This window comes from Dermacentor variabilis, unplaced genomic scaffold (assembly GCF_050947875.1).
Source record: "Dermacentor variabilis isolate Ectoservices unplaced genomic scaffold, ASM5094787v1 scaffold_12, whole genome shotgun sequence".
Classification (NCBI taxonomy): Eukaryota; Metazoa; Arthropoda; class Arachnida; order Ixodida; family Ixodidae; genus Dermacentor; species Dermacentor variabilis.
This window is the reverse complement of record NW_027460280.1, coordinates 27119660-27134127: the sequence shown is the minus strand read 5'-3', so window position 1 is coordinate 27134127 and position 14468 is coordinate 27119660.

The window sequence follows — 14468 nt, the reverse complement described above, 5'->3', positions numbered from 1 at the left end:
CTAAGCGCACTCGCGTTGTACACGTCTATGGCGAGTATATTCTTGCGTGGATTTATTCTGATGTCTTTAATTTGATCCGGCACCGCAAATTCCAGAAAAATGGATAGGGCTTGCCTGTTCAGCAACCGTAGCTTGCTTGACGGTTCTTCCGACATAAAGATGATGACGTGTGGCCAGCGCGCAGGTCTTGACTTCATAGTCGTACTTGCAGGAGTTGACGCCGCTGTGTTGGCGATCTTTCTCCTGGCCCTCTTACTCCGGACGGGTATGAAGCCGTCGTCGGATGAGTCGTCTTCCAACATAGAGTACAGCGCGGTGTCTTCGGTGTCACTGGGGGAGCCAACTCGCTTCCTTGCGGTTGACGGCCGTGATGACTTCTGGCCAGGCGGGCCTCTGGCATACTCCGCGTCCATGGCCGCAAGAGGGGCAGGCGAGGCACCTCGAAAGGCGAAGATTTCACCATAAATTCACAGAGCACAGAAACAACTGTTTTGTCAAGAATACATATATCAAGAAGACATATCAAGAAGACTTGATAATATTGGTAATTTATGCTGTTTATCGCATTATCGCCAAATAAAAAAAACACTGTCTTTTCTGCTCAATGTAACTTTTTTTCCATGTGTTTTATGCAGACGCAATAAAACATGTTTGAAACGTGATTCTGATTGTTGACTGCATTTAGCGGGTTTTCAGCGGGGTTTCAGCGGGTTTTTGGTGCTCGTATAGCGGGTTTAAACGTTCTTCTTTTTTGGGGGGGGGGGGGCTAAACTAGCATTAATTTTTAATTTCTAGTTGGAAACCCTGCACGGGAGACTCGGCAGGGGCGTGTAATTGCGAATACTTTTGGGTGATGAAAAGTACTCAGACAAGCTTCAGCAACCTCTGCATGCTGGTGATGAGTAACGCCGTTTTGACTTATTCTACAAATATCTGCATTTGAGGAAGGCAGGTATAAGAATTGATTAAGCAGCTTCTTTATCTATAGATACTGTAATCGCCAAAGGTGATTTTAGCAGGGTGGTGCAACAAAGTCATGCATCAATGGCAAGCATGCCGTAAAAAAAAAAAAGAAAACAAAAGATTGGGCTCATGCTGACACGTTTCCACTTTTTGGGGGATTATCTCTTTTTATTATTATATGGTATTTAGGAGATGTTGTCGCCTTTAATTGGCACCAGCTACTCCTTTTCACATAGGGATTAAAAAAACACGAATAAATCGTAACAAAAATAGTGAAGTTATAACAACACTAATTCTGACAACATAAGTCCACTAATGTCACACTATAATTGAAAGACAACGCCCAAATAATAAAAACATAAAGTCCAGTCCCGTAAGTAGATAAATTCCACACTAAAACAAAAGTCAATCTTTAATAACAGCAAATCCGTTGTAATGGTACTGTTTCTTAGCATGTTTTATTTGGGAGTTTAGAGTGTCCCATTTAAGGTGGTATATCAGTTGGCGTAACTTAACATTTTCTCGTGATATTTTCATGCGATTATATCTTTGAAAACGCTAAATTCCCCGAACTTGATTGCGCATGAAATGCGATTCGCCTTGGATGTGGCTCTCAAATTTCGGAACAGTAAAACTGCGAAACCATAGTCTCAGGCTAGACCGTGAAGGCTCGTCAAAAATTTCAGATAATTTTCGTTCTAAAACGTGGTAGCCTGTGGCAACGGTGCTCCGTTGCTTATCACATGACCTCTCATGCACGTTATAACAACATGACAAATAACTTGCTTTCGTGCCACAATTGAATAGTTGTCTTCGCATGGGCCTTTTGTTCCAGTTTCGGTGACAAAGTAATATTTTCTCATTTGCTCAAAAGTATAGCTCGGAAACTATCACCTCAGTTTCTCATATGCGTACGTCTCATCTACCCGTTTTCTGATCATTTCGTTCATTCAATATGCTACCTGTGCCAGGCGGAAGGTCCAGGTCGCCGCGGGCGTGCACTTATGCGTGCACGCGACGTGTCATACAGCGTCGTCTGCGAGCGCGATGTTCAATATGAGCACTCTGCAAAAGGCATCTATTTGCCGTGCAATCACACGAGTTTTCATTTATTTTGTAGCAAGGTTATCGAAATTTTATGTTCAATGCACGTTCTACCAATAAAAAAGACACTAAACTATTCTCTCGCGTTAAAGGGACTGCACAAATTTTCATCTTGGTAACGTATGTATATATAGTGCATTTTACTAAATGGCAATATGTATTGATATGAATATCTTATAGATAATATAGATTTGAATATCCTATACATATTCACAATGTCCAGGAGAAGAATGTCATTGATGTTCAGGCAATATTTGTGGTTTGCTGGGCTCTCGGCGGTCGACTATTCATGTGTGGGCCGAAAACAGTCCGAGTGCGATATCCTTGGGACGTCTCTGGTTAGATAATGTAAAACCTAAAATAAATTTAGAGAGATCGCCCGTCTGGACAAACGTCCTGTTGGAATCGCGAAAATAAACAAGTAGACACACAGCCATGTCTGACAGGCCCTTCATGGTACACGGTCGCAGAAAATATTTCGCATGCTGGCTCCACATCCCAGTCGAGTACGTGATGACGAGTTTTAGGACCTTGCTCAGTACGGTGTCGATGGGAAATATGGCACACGAATTCATTTGGATGGGAGACCTGTGGATCTCTTTGGGACGTCCGTGGGTCTTTTGATGTCGTCTGTGCCATATCATCGAATAGCTTTAAAATGCTGTGAAAGCATATTACGCTCTTTTTCGAGGTAAGATTTTGCCGGTAAGCTCTGGCGTTAGATTTGTGCAGTCCTTGAATCTGTGCGCGTTTTGTAGCTACTTTTTTACGTCAAGTACATATGGTGCTTGCATAACCGTGTTTATATTTCGTGCGTACGTTACTGTACGGTACTAGCCGACAGTAGAATGAAGAACAACGTATATGGCGAAAAGAACGAACTCTTGTTAGATTGAACGGGAGTAGAAGTCGGCTACGTGTCGGTGTTTTCCGCCGCTACGAAGCGTAACTTGGCACCGTGAACCTTGGCCGCCGTCTCGTCTGCAACTTGAAACTCTCGGTGCAGTCACCCTGTATTCGCGTCCCCCTTACGGCACAGCTGCGCCACTCGCGCTCGCTCGCACCACGACTCCGTGGGCATTGCTTCTCCTCGTGTACAACAGATGGCACCAGCGTTCCTTGATGCGCACAATGCGGGCACTGAACACGACCGTGCTCCTTTCAGCCACTCTTCTGGCGATATGACGTGGTGCTTCAGCCAACGCGATGGCCAACTCCGTCGGGATTCTTCCGGTTCAGATTTATAACGTTCTCTTGTATATATGCTACCTGAGTGTTGAGCAACGTACGGGTGACAGAGCCTACCTCAGGCGTCCCTCTGTCTTTATCCTTGCCATCCAAGACCTTCACTATGCCAAAAAGAATGCTAAATAAATAAATAAATTTCAATTTAGACTTTGAACTCCACCTCTTCAAATGAACGCTAGAAGTCTATAGTCACTTCTGCAGCAACATATCGTAATGTAAACAAATAAATTCGGCCGTGATATCTGTAAATATATTTGAAGGGCCAAGTAAAAGTACAAATAATTAAAGTTATTTTCATCATTTACGGTATTTAGGGCAAAATTATTTACGGCATCGCCCGATGCCGTAGACCGCCCCCTGTCTCCAAATTGGCATTGCCAGGCTTGTGTCACTCACATTCTGACGTGCCTCTTTAGTTGCTTATAGCTTTTCCCTTAGCTAAAAGTTCGTTATAGCATTCTTGCCGCGGATGTGATTGTCTTTCGATTACTCCACATTTTCTCTTAATTTCTTAAATTCTAATGAACTAATATACAATAGCTAACTTAGTAAGCAACAATTTTTGCGGCATGTTGTAATGCACACACTGCCTGCCGTATTGATGCTTTAGAGCCGCGTGTTGGTGCATCAGAATCCTTACCTAATGACTCTAGTTCGAGTTGTGAATTACGTGCACAAATCAACTCCTTATATATCTTCTCAAATTATCAAGCTGGTCTTAAAAAATTTTGACCTAGAAAATCGTTCTCAAACAACTAATCTTGTAATACACGGTATTTCGTGAAACCCCAAAGAAAACGCTACCATACCGTTGTCCAACGTTACGTCTGTATTTAGCGGGACCTTGAAGATTAGCTGTCCTCACATTGGACGCGTCCACAGGCTTGGAGGAGCACGCGCTGGTCACATTCGTCCTATCAAGCTAAAACTTTTTGACTTCAACGATAGAACCGTGTTTCTAAAAAGCGGTTATGAACTCAAGGGCTCAAATTTATTCATTACAGAAGATTTCTCTGCAAGGATTGGATATATTCGGGGAAAAAATCTGGGAAGCATCAATTCCTTTTCGTAACAATGGCTCTGTCGTAAAGTTAATTAAGATACGAGCGTGCGTTCACTGACAAGGTTCGTTATAACTGTGATGGCAGTTCAAACACATTAGTAAAAGCACTTAATCAACCATTACCTTGCGTGCCTGTGTCTTCGACTTCCGGTTCCTCCGCTACCTGACATCTTTCTGGCCATCTCGATAACCTCGTCGTTTTGCAGTATTGGTAAAAAACTTCCAGTCTTAGTGTCTATTATATATATTTATTCCCTTCATCTTATAGGCATCACTGACTAATGGCTACATAGTAATATTTATGACTCCGAGTTTACCCGGTTTTATTGCCGTGCGCATAGACAGGATCCACGGCACTGGCGGCGTCGTCGTACTGCTTATCCGTTCGGATCTTCGTTTCCCAGTTGTACCCTCGGCCCCGGATACAGAAACCGTGTACTGTAAAATTTTCTTGGCAGCGGTTGTGGCAACAGGAACACAGACTGGCCAACGTTCTTTGTATCCCCAGGCTTGTGTCGTCGTCATCCACTCCCCGTGACCAACGTCCCGCTATCCGCTTCCACGTGTGTCCCGGCCTACAGCAGCTGCGCCATTCAAGAATCTTCGGTGCTATCGGAGCCAGCGTTGCGCTTGCGCCACCAGCCCGCCGTGAGAAAAGGATATTTGGAGGCGCAGCGGTACCGGCACCTTATTCTGGCAGCGGTTGTGGCAACAGGAACACAGACTGACCAACGTTCTTTGTATCCCCAGGTTAGTCATATGCGTATGTATCATATGCGTATTTCATATTTATATGCGCATTTCATATGCGTATCATATGCGTATTTCAGCCTTGGGTCTGAAAAAAACGAAGAACTGGAGATTTCTGTGGACAGAAAACTGCCAAATCAAGGCCCGGAAAACAACTGAAAGCCGCGTCTTTCGCATCGCAACCGAATCCGACCTTTCAGTGATAACCTAACTCCAATCCACCTTTGCGCCGCGCCTGTCACCTAGGCAAGTCTCACAATTTCGTCCTATCTAACAGCTAACCAGTTAAACAATCTTCTTTCAAATCATCAGCGATCTGTCTTGCACTTGAATGCGCGCAGTCTGCGCAAGCACTTCGATGAATTCTCCGATCTCGTTTCTTCATTCACGTTCCCATTTTCAATCATCGGAGTATCTGAAACTTGGTTGAGCGACCACGATAAACACCTTTTCTGTTTTTCTAGTTTTGTTCCTGAATACTCCAATCGTCCGTTCAGCAACCATGGCGGCACAGCGCTGTATATCTATTCAGATATTACTTACAACCGAAGGAACGATCCTGAACTTGATATAACTAATTGTGAAGACGTTTGGATTGAACTTAAAAATGACTTCCTTAACATAGACAACAAAGACCTAATAATTGGTTGCATATATCGTTCACCCTCGTCATCAGCAATAGACTTCTGTACTGCTCTCCATAAAGTCATGGGACTGCTAGCAGATGAAAACAAAAATGTAATAATTATAGGCGACATCAACATTAACCTCGCTGATAGTACGTCTACTAATGCTTTACATTATTCTGATTGTTTTAACACCTTTGGTTATGAATGTTTAATTAAGATACCGACACGATGTGCTAACCACCCCATAGGTACATTAATTGACCATGCATTATCAAATTTGGCATATCCACCAGACGCAGGTGTTCTAATGACAGACATAACTGATCACTATCCCATATTTTTAAAATTTCACTACACTCATGGCTTGGAAAAAATCACGTACACGAAGTTTATATTAGACAAACAATCATTCCTTGACGCCTTGTCGAAGCTTGACTGGTCCCCCATCTTTTCTACAAATGATCCACAAAAAGCATTTGCACTATTTATCTCTATGCTTAAGTCATGTGTTGATCGTCATTCCGTTCAAGTTAAATGCAAAAAGTACACGTCGCCTCAAAATCCATGGATAACAGATAAGCTCTTAGCTTTAATGCGCAAAAAGGATGATCTTTATAAGAAAACCAAACGACAACCATTTAACAAGAATTTAGCCATTCGGTACAAAAAGCTTTCTAACCAGCTTTCTGCCACATTGAAAAAAGCTAAAAAAAACATGGTACGTAAGAAAAATTTTTGAATGCGGTAAAAACGTAAAAAAGAGATGGGAAATTGTTAACTCCTTTTTAAACAGGGCAAATAATCGCGAAGCTATAACAGAAATTGCATATCAGGGTATGGTATACAAGACCGCCAAAGAAATAGCTGATGCGTTTGCTGATTTCTTCTTTAGCAGCGAGCTACAGTCACCTGCGCATGACAGTACCGTGCCCCAGCGCCTACCACATTCTTTCTATTTCCAACTACATCCCAGGAAGTTCTAAACATTATAAACAACATGAAAATAACCGGCGCCGGCATCGATAAATTACACCCTTCCCATATAAAATTAATTGCGTCCTTAATAAGTGATGTCCTTGCAGACATAATCAACGTCATGTTTAAATCAGGCAGTTTCCCACAAGAACTAAAACAAGGCAAGATCACACCAATTTTTAAGAAAGGTGACCGCTCTTTAATTTCCAATTATCGCCCCATCTGTGTATTACCTTTCTTTAGTAAGGTAATCGAAAAGCTAATAGAAAAACGTTTAACTAATTACCTTACAAAATTTAACATTCTCTCACCATTCCAATGCGGCTTCCGCTCGGGTTACTCGACTGAACTGGCTGTCGTTGCTCTAACCGATAAACTAAAGCTCGCTATCGATGAAGGGAATTATGCAGCTTCAGTGTTTGTAGATTTAAGCGAAGCGTTTGAGAAAATAAATCACCGCATCTTATTTCGTAAGCTTGAATCATTGGGAATCACTGGTCCAGCACTCTTGTTACTACAAAATTACTTAACAGACAGAATGCAGGTAGTAACCATTTCAGGCGTTCATTCTAAAACCATGTTCACTAATATTGGCGTGCCCCAGGGTTCCATATTTGGTCCGCTTTTATTTCTATTATACGTCAATGATCTGCCTAACTGCCTGTCCTCTTCGAAATGTATACTTTATGCAGATGATACTACTATTATTAATTGCAATATATGTATTACAACCTTAGTATCTAACCTTAATGGCGACTTACACAGCCTGCTGGAGTGGTGCCATACTAACCAGCTACAGATAAACCCGTCGAAAACAAAGTTTGTTTTATTCACTTCCCACCAACGAACACTTCACTCCATTCCTCCTATCTTATTGGGCGGAAGTCCTATCCCTGCAAGTTTTTCATGCAATTATCTTGGCATAGAAGTAGACAAACATCTAAAATTTACTGAACCCATAACCAAACAAAAACAGAAGATTACCTACGGGATTAGAGTACTTCTAAAAGCACGAGACATATTTGACCATCAAATATTACTATCATCATACTTTTCATTTATTCATTCCCACATTAATTACTGCGTTACTTGCTGGGGAAACACTTACATAACCCATTTAAACTCACTGCAAATTCTACAGAATCAGGCTATTAGGATAATTACATTTAGCCCATATAACAACAACGCCTCATACCTTTTACGAACTAATCGCATTCTTACAGTCACACAACTCGTTAAATATAATCTAGGTACCTTTTTGTTCCGTCAAATCAATTAAACACGATGCGATAGCTTGTTACCACAATCTTCTCTATTAAATACTAATATTACCAGGTTTGCAATAAATAGGAACTTCATTTTACCTAAAATACATACTAATTATGGCAAACAGAGCGTCCATTTTTCATCTATCGCATTCTGGAACACATTACGATTATACATAAAAACACTTAAAATTCACGCATTGAAGAAATAATTAAAAGATTACATTCTGTCGAATACTGATGCCTAGTCCATACTCACGACCATTCGTTCACGGTGCCTTCATTTCATTTTCATTGCCATACCGTTAGGTTTCTGTTTCTGCCTCACATATACATTCTAGTTAACAAATTATACTGTGTTCGTCACGTCATCTACGCAGTTACTTTATCAGTTGTCAACGAGATTGTGTTACAGTGCTTTTTTTTCATGACATTTATGCATATGTAATTCTTCAATCATGGTATTCATACTAAAACCTGTAATTTTTCTATGTTATCAATTTGTTGAAAACTGCTGTACTTTTGTTTTATTACGTTTACTTTGTAAAGGAGGTCCCATTGCAGTCTTTGACTCCGGGACCTCCTCCTGAATATTAACAACTTGTAATCATTCTAATGATCTCAATAAAAACCGATTCTGATTCTGATTCTGAATATTAGTGTATTGTAATTAGCGTTATATATCGTCCGCCCGTTTCTTCCCTTGATGTCCTTCATGCCATTGCAAATTTCATGTGCCTGACCTAAGATTGCTTCATCACGATTTATCTGCATGGGTGATTTCAATGCTCCTGGCATTCACTGGCTTTCACTAAATACAACGGGTCTTGAGGTAGCAATTTGCAATGAATTAATAAATATTTCCTTGTCCTTTGGGCTCACTCAAGTTGTTTCTAATGCAACTAGGTTAAATTCCATCCTTGACTTGGTTTTCTTAAGCACTGATCTAGCGAAAAATGACTTCTTTTGCGAAGTAATTGAGAGACTCTCAGATCATAAAGGCGTTTTGTTATCGCTCTCTTGCCCAACCTCCAAATCATCCTATACGTTTACTAGTTTCCCTGACTTCACTTGGGCGCACGACAATTCTATTACTGATCTCTTAGCTGATCATTTCGATACGTTTTGCTCTCGGTCTGACAGACAGGATGTACCCGCCGTGGTTGCTCAGTGGCTATGGTGTTGAGCTCTGAGTCCGTGGTCGCGGGATTGAATCCCGGCCACGGCGACCGCATTTAGATGGGGGCGAAATGCGAAAACACCCGTGTACTTAGATTTAGGTGCACGTTAAAGAACCCCAGGTGCATGGTCAAAATTTCTGGAGTCCTCCACTACGGCGTGCCTCATAATCAGAAAGTGGTTTTGGCACGTAAAACCCCATAATTTAATATAATTTAGACAGGACGTAAATTGTCTTGTTAACTACTTTGAGGATTATGTCAAGTCATGTAAACAAAGATTTGTGCCCATTACAACTAAAAAAAGTAATGCTAACCTTCCCTGGATAACTGGCGACATCTTGCTTTATCTCCTGTGTCCGTAGGCTTAGGCGTTCTAAAAGAACCAAGGATTCCATAACCCTCGACAGGTTTCAGTAGGCAAAAAATGAACTTACTTTGAAAATGCAAACGGCCAAAGATTTCTTTTTTCGCGTTCAACTGCCACATCTGTTAAGAACTAACCGTCGTAAATTTTAGACTTCTATTTTACCTCGCGATGCTTCACCCACTTCATTCAAAATTAATAATGACGTCATCAGTGATCAGCCAGTAATATCGAATGCTTTCAACAAGTATTTTCAGTCCGTATTTGTACCCGATAACAACTTCGTTCCTTCTCTCACCAATGTGGTTTGTTCTGAAGGAATCACTGCCATTGACATGAACAACGAAGGCGTTCCTAACGTCGTATTAAACTTGGATACCAAGAAATGCACCGGTCCTGACGAGATACACAATGCATTTTTGGTTCGCTATTCCTTGTGGTCATCAAGATATCTGACGGTCATATTCAACAAATCTTTATGATCTGCCACTGTTCCTTCCTCATAGATGTTAGCTAAAGTGCCTCCTCCTTATAAATCCGGTGTTAAGCAGTCTTTATCGAACTACAGACCGATTTCAATAACATCACAGTCATAAAAAATCTTCGAACATATCATTCATAAACACATGGCGCTTTTCCTGGAATCTCACAATCTGTTATCTAACATACAGCATGGGTTCAGGCGTGGTTTTAGTACGACAATGCAGTTGAGTTTACGCATGACATCTTCCTTAACCTTGATGTTGGCAACCGGCTTGACGCTATCTTTATAGACTTCGCTAAAGCATTTGACACAGTATTACATTCTGAACTCCTGGCTAAACTTAACGCTCTACTCAATCCTTAACTAGTTAACTGGATTTCAAGCTTTCTTTCACTTCGTTCCCAGTTTGTCTCTTGTAGCTCAACCAAAACTACTGCTATTGATGTGACATCTGGAGTGCCTCAAGGCTCCGTTCTTGGGCCACCACGTTTATAATCTACATAAATGATTTGCCTGTTAACATCTTTTCTAACATTCGTCTTTATGCCGATGATTGTGCTTTATATGAAGTTATTAACTTTTCTGAAGGTCATTACCGCCTCCAATAGTTATTTGCTAGGTTTTGCACTTGGTGCAACACCTGGCAAATGAACATTAACTTTGATAAAACCGTCCTTATGTCCCTCTGTAAAATTTTTTTTCATTACTCCTTCAATAACCACGTTGTGTGTAGGGTATCTGAGTATAAGTATCTCGGTGTCATTTTTACGAATAACATGTCATGGTGTTGCGGCTAAGGTGGAGTTTATGGCATGGAATCCACCAAGCCCATCGACTTCGACGTCAACTTGTAGAAATTGAAGGAAAAAGGCTTATTTAGCTTAGTTACACCTCTCCAGTGCGGAAGCCCACTCCATGCAGAATCAAGATGACGTCTCAGTTCACATCAGGAACCTCTCTCCTCGCTCTCGAAAAGTATCTGCTTTTAATCTCGTCGTCTTTCCTAGGCGAATCGACTAGGAAATCTGAAGACTGTCCAGCAGCAAATCACCATCGTCGACTCCATTGCGATACCACGCCCACGCTATCCATAACACGCAGTAACTCCTCCTCGAAGAAACTGGTTTGAATTTGTGGAAGAATGAACTCATCCGGCGACACCTGGTTCGTTCGTCGTACCCCACCTCGTTCTTCGCTCAGTCTGCAAGGTGAGGGGCGGGCTGAGGGCCTTTCGTGGAATCCTGCAACAGCCGCTTTGCGGGCTGTCTTGACGGCTGGATAGGTGCCGAAGGATGGGTGGTGATTTGACTGGCCTAATTAATTACGCGTATCCATTCGTTGTCCTAGTTCCCTCCCTTCATCCTTTTCTCTGGTTTCTAGGTAATGGTGGGGGGAGCGCTTTTAGTCGTTGTCCACGGCGCGCTGACATCTGGTTTAGGAGGTGCGGTGGTTTCACACGTGGCCAACGTTGTTACGTCCCAACACCACCCTTGGTGGTGTTTAGACGTAACAATGGTCTAATAACATTGATTACATTTGTAATAAAGCACTAAAAAATTAGGTTACCTGTGTCGTACACTATCCAACTCTCCAAAACATACTAAGCTACTGTTATATAAATTGCTAATCCGTCGTGTTGTTGACTACGCATTTGTCGTTTGGAACCCTTATAAGCAGTGAGAGATTAACACGCTAGAAGCAATTCTGAAAAAGGCTGTAAGATTTGTATATCACCGTTATGATCGTGACTTTTCACCCTCTTCTGTACTTCGTTCCTTGAAATTAACTGTGCTCTATTCACGTCGCCGCATAGCATCGTTAGATTTCTTGCACACCATCGCGAATTCTTCCATTAGACTTTCAAAAAACTATACTAACCTAGCGCCAGAGTCATCGACGAGACGACATCACGACTTGAACTTGATGCCCTACTTTTCACGCCTCTAATATGTTTAAATTCAGCTTTTTCCCTTGTTCCACAGAAGACTGGAATTCCTTAACTGGGTGTATTGGCTCATGCTCACCCCGAAGCTTTGTATATGCCATCCAGGATGTATCGTCCTAGCATATCACCCTCTTCGTTGTATTGTACTTTTCTCTATATTTTCCTCTCTTAATCCACTCCTGCTATAGCGATTATTGCGCTGCAGTATGTACAAAAAGAAAAAAAAAAAGAACCGATCAGTACACAGGGTATAACAATTTTCTGGCATGTTCGTGCCTTGCCAACTTTCGAAAACTACTCCATATGCTCCGCAGCCTCGACTTCACTTCATTCCTTAGCGTGTTTCAAATAATTATGCAGTGAAGGATGCGTGTTTCTTGAATTGATATGTGATGCGTATCAATCGACACAACCGATTGACGGCGAAGTAAGCGATGAAAGTGAAAAAGCTTCAAAGCAACTTTACTCATATAGTTAACATGCTTACTTCGAGCGCGGAGGATTTAGGAAATCGTTTGCGTATAAACGACACTTTACACGGATTTACGGAAGTACCTGATGAAAATTTCGACATCCTGTTGTTAAAAATGTCCACGTGGCCGGTTCTCGGATATACTTAAAATGCACGTTTTGAATCGCTGAACAGAGTCGCTAAAGCACTTATGATTTGTGAATACGAAAGCATTCATGTCGAATTGAACGTCGCTGAGCGGTCCTTCGAGTTACGAACTACTCGCGCGCAAGCGAGCGCGTTGAGACGCTTGGCGTGTTTTGATTTGGCCTTAGCGAGGCGCAGTCAGAACGCAGGCGAGAGCCTGCGCGGACCAGGAACGCGCCGATAACGCAGGCTTCAGAGAGCGAGGGCCCTCTCCCCTCACGCAGCGCCTGGCGCGCTGTGGAGCAGCAGGTGTTCGCTTTCGCTCTGCTCCTTCGAGGTGCGCTTGTGACGTGGCGTGGCAGTCAGTGGGAATTCACCTGCTGTGCTGCTGCTGCAGACGACAGACGCCGGCTTTTTCTCTCAATAGGACGTTTTCGCATCAGTAACGCACACCCTCGTTTAACGATTCATTCATCCCGAAGGCAGCTAAATAGTGGAACCACTTGACAGACTCCGTCGTCACCACTGCCAATGCCTACGCACTCAAATTTGCCGTTGAAGATTTTTGTATCTACTAACCGCTTATGACGTATACCTTTTTTTTCTTTTTCACCACTCCCTTCTGTAACGTCTTCTGCGATTGATAGTAGCGATACAAATAAATAAATAAATAAATAAATAAATAAATAAATAAATAAATAAATAAATAAATAAGCTTGCTGACTTCATCGTGCTCACGTCTTGTCACCTGCTCATATCAGAGGCTTGACTGAGACATGGCTAAACGATGAGGAAATAACACACCCTGGAATTAAATAGGAAAAACTACCCAGAACGCGATGCAGCCCCTTTCCTGAAGGCTGACCTCAATTATCAACCAAGCTCCAGCTCAACTAGAATCTGCTTGATCCAAGGTTAACCTTGAACATAAATCTGGCATCTTATTTCGTCCTCTAGGTTCCCCATTTGAGCTCTTATATAGTCTGAATACGTTCTTGCACAAGCGCAACGTCTTCTCTCCAGATGTTCGCTTATTGAGAGTTTCTTGAGCTCTCAAAGTCGACTCGTCTTAAGCAGATAGTAGAGGAGCCAACCAGCTGTCAGGCAGTTCAAATCTTGTCTTCCTCAGCCCACGCCTCGTATAGGTGGTGATTTTTAAGCTGTTTGGAATTTTAAAGCCATTTCAGTTTATGTTTCTTTTTCTGAGCCTAAACCAAACATATCGAACACCTCATTTCCCAATTTTACCCGCGAGGATGATGCTTCGATTATCGATACATTGAGAGACTCTTTCGATCATGTTGTACAACCGATCGCTGATAATGATTTAGCTAAACCAGGTATAACGAGATACATTTTACATTTGTCACGGCTTCTGAGTAGATGACGTTTAAAACGCAGGAGTGATAATTTTAAATCGGCTCTTTTTAATCAAGCGAAGGAGGAATTTCTAGCTAAATCAACATCACAAAAAAACTTCGATTTTAAACTAACGTTTCCTCACCTTTCAGCGATCGTAAAACCTTTGACAATCCATCTTACCAAGTGGTATTCGTAATAGAACTTCTGTAATTAGGGAACAGTTTACTAATAATCTTGGTACAATCAGATCTACCTAGAGCTTATATCTTCAATTAGTCGTACTCTAAATAAATTCGAAATCCCGCCATTACCCGTCGTGGTTGCTTAGTGGCTATGGTGCTGGGCTGCTAAGCACGAAGTCACGGGATCGAATCCCGGCCACGGCGGCCGCATTTCGATGGGGGCGAAAACACCCGTGTACTTAGATTTAGGTGCACGTTAAAGAACCCCAGGTGGTCGAACTTTCCGGTGTCCTCCACTACGGCGTGCCTCATAACCAGAAAGTGGTTTTGGCACGTAAAACCCCATAAATTAATT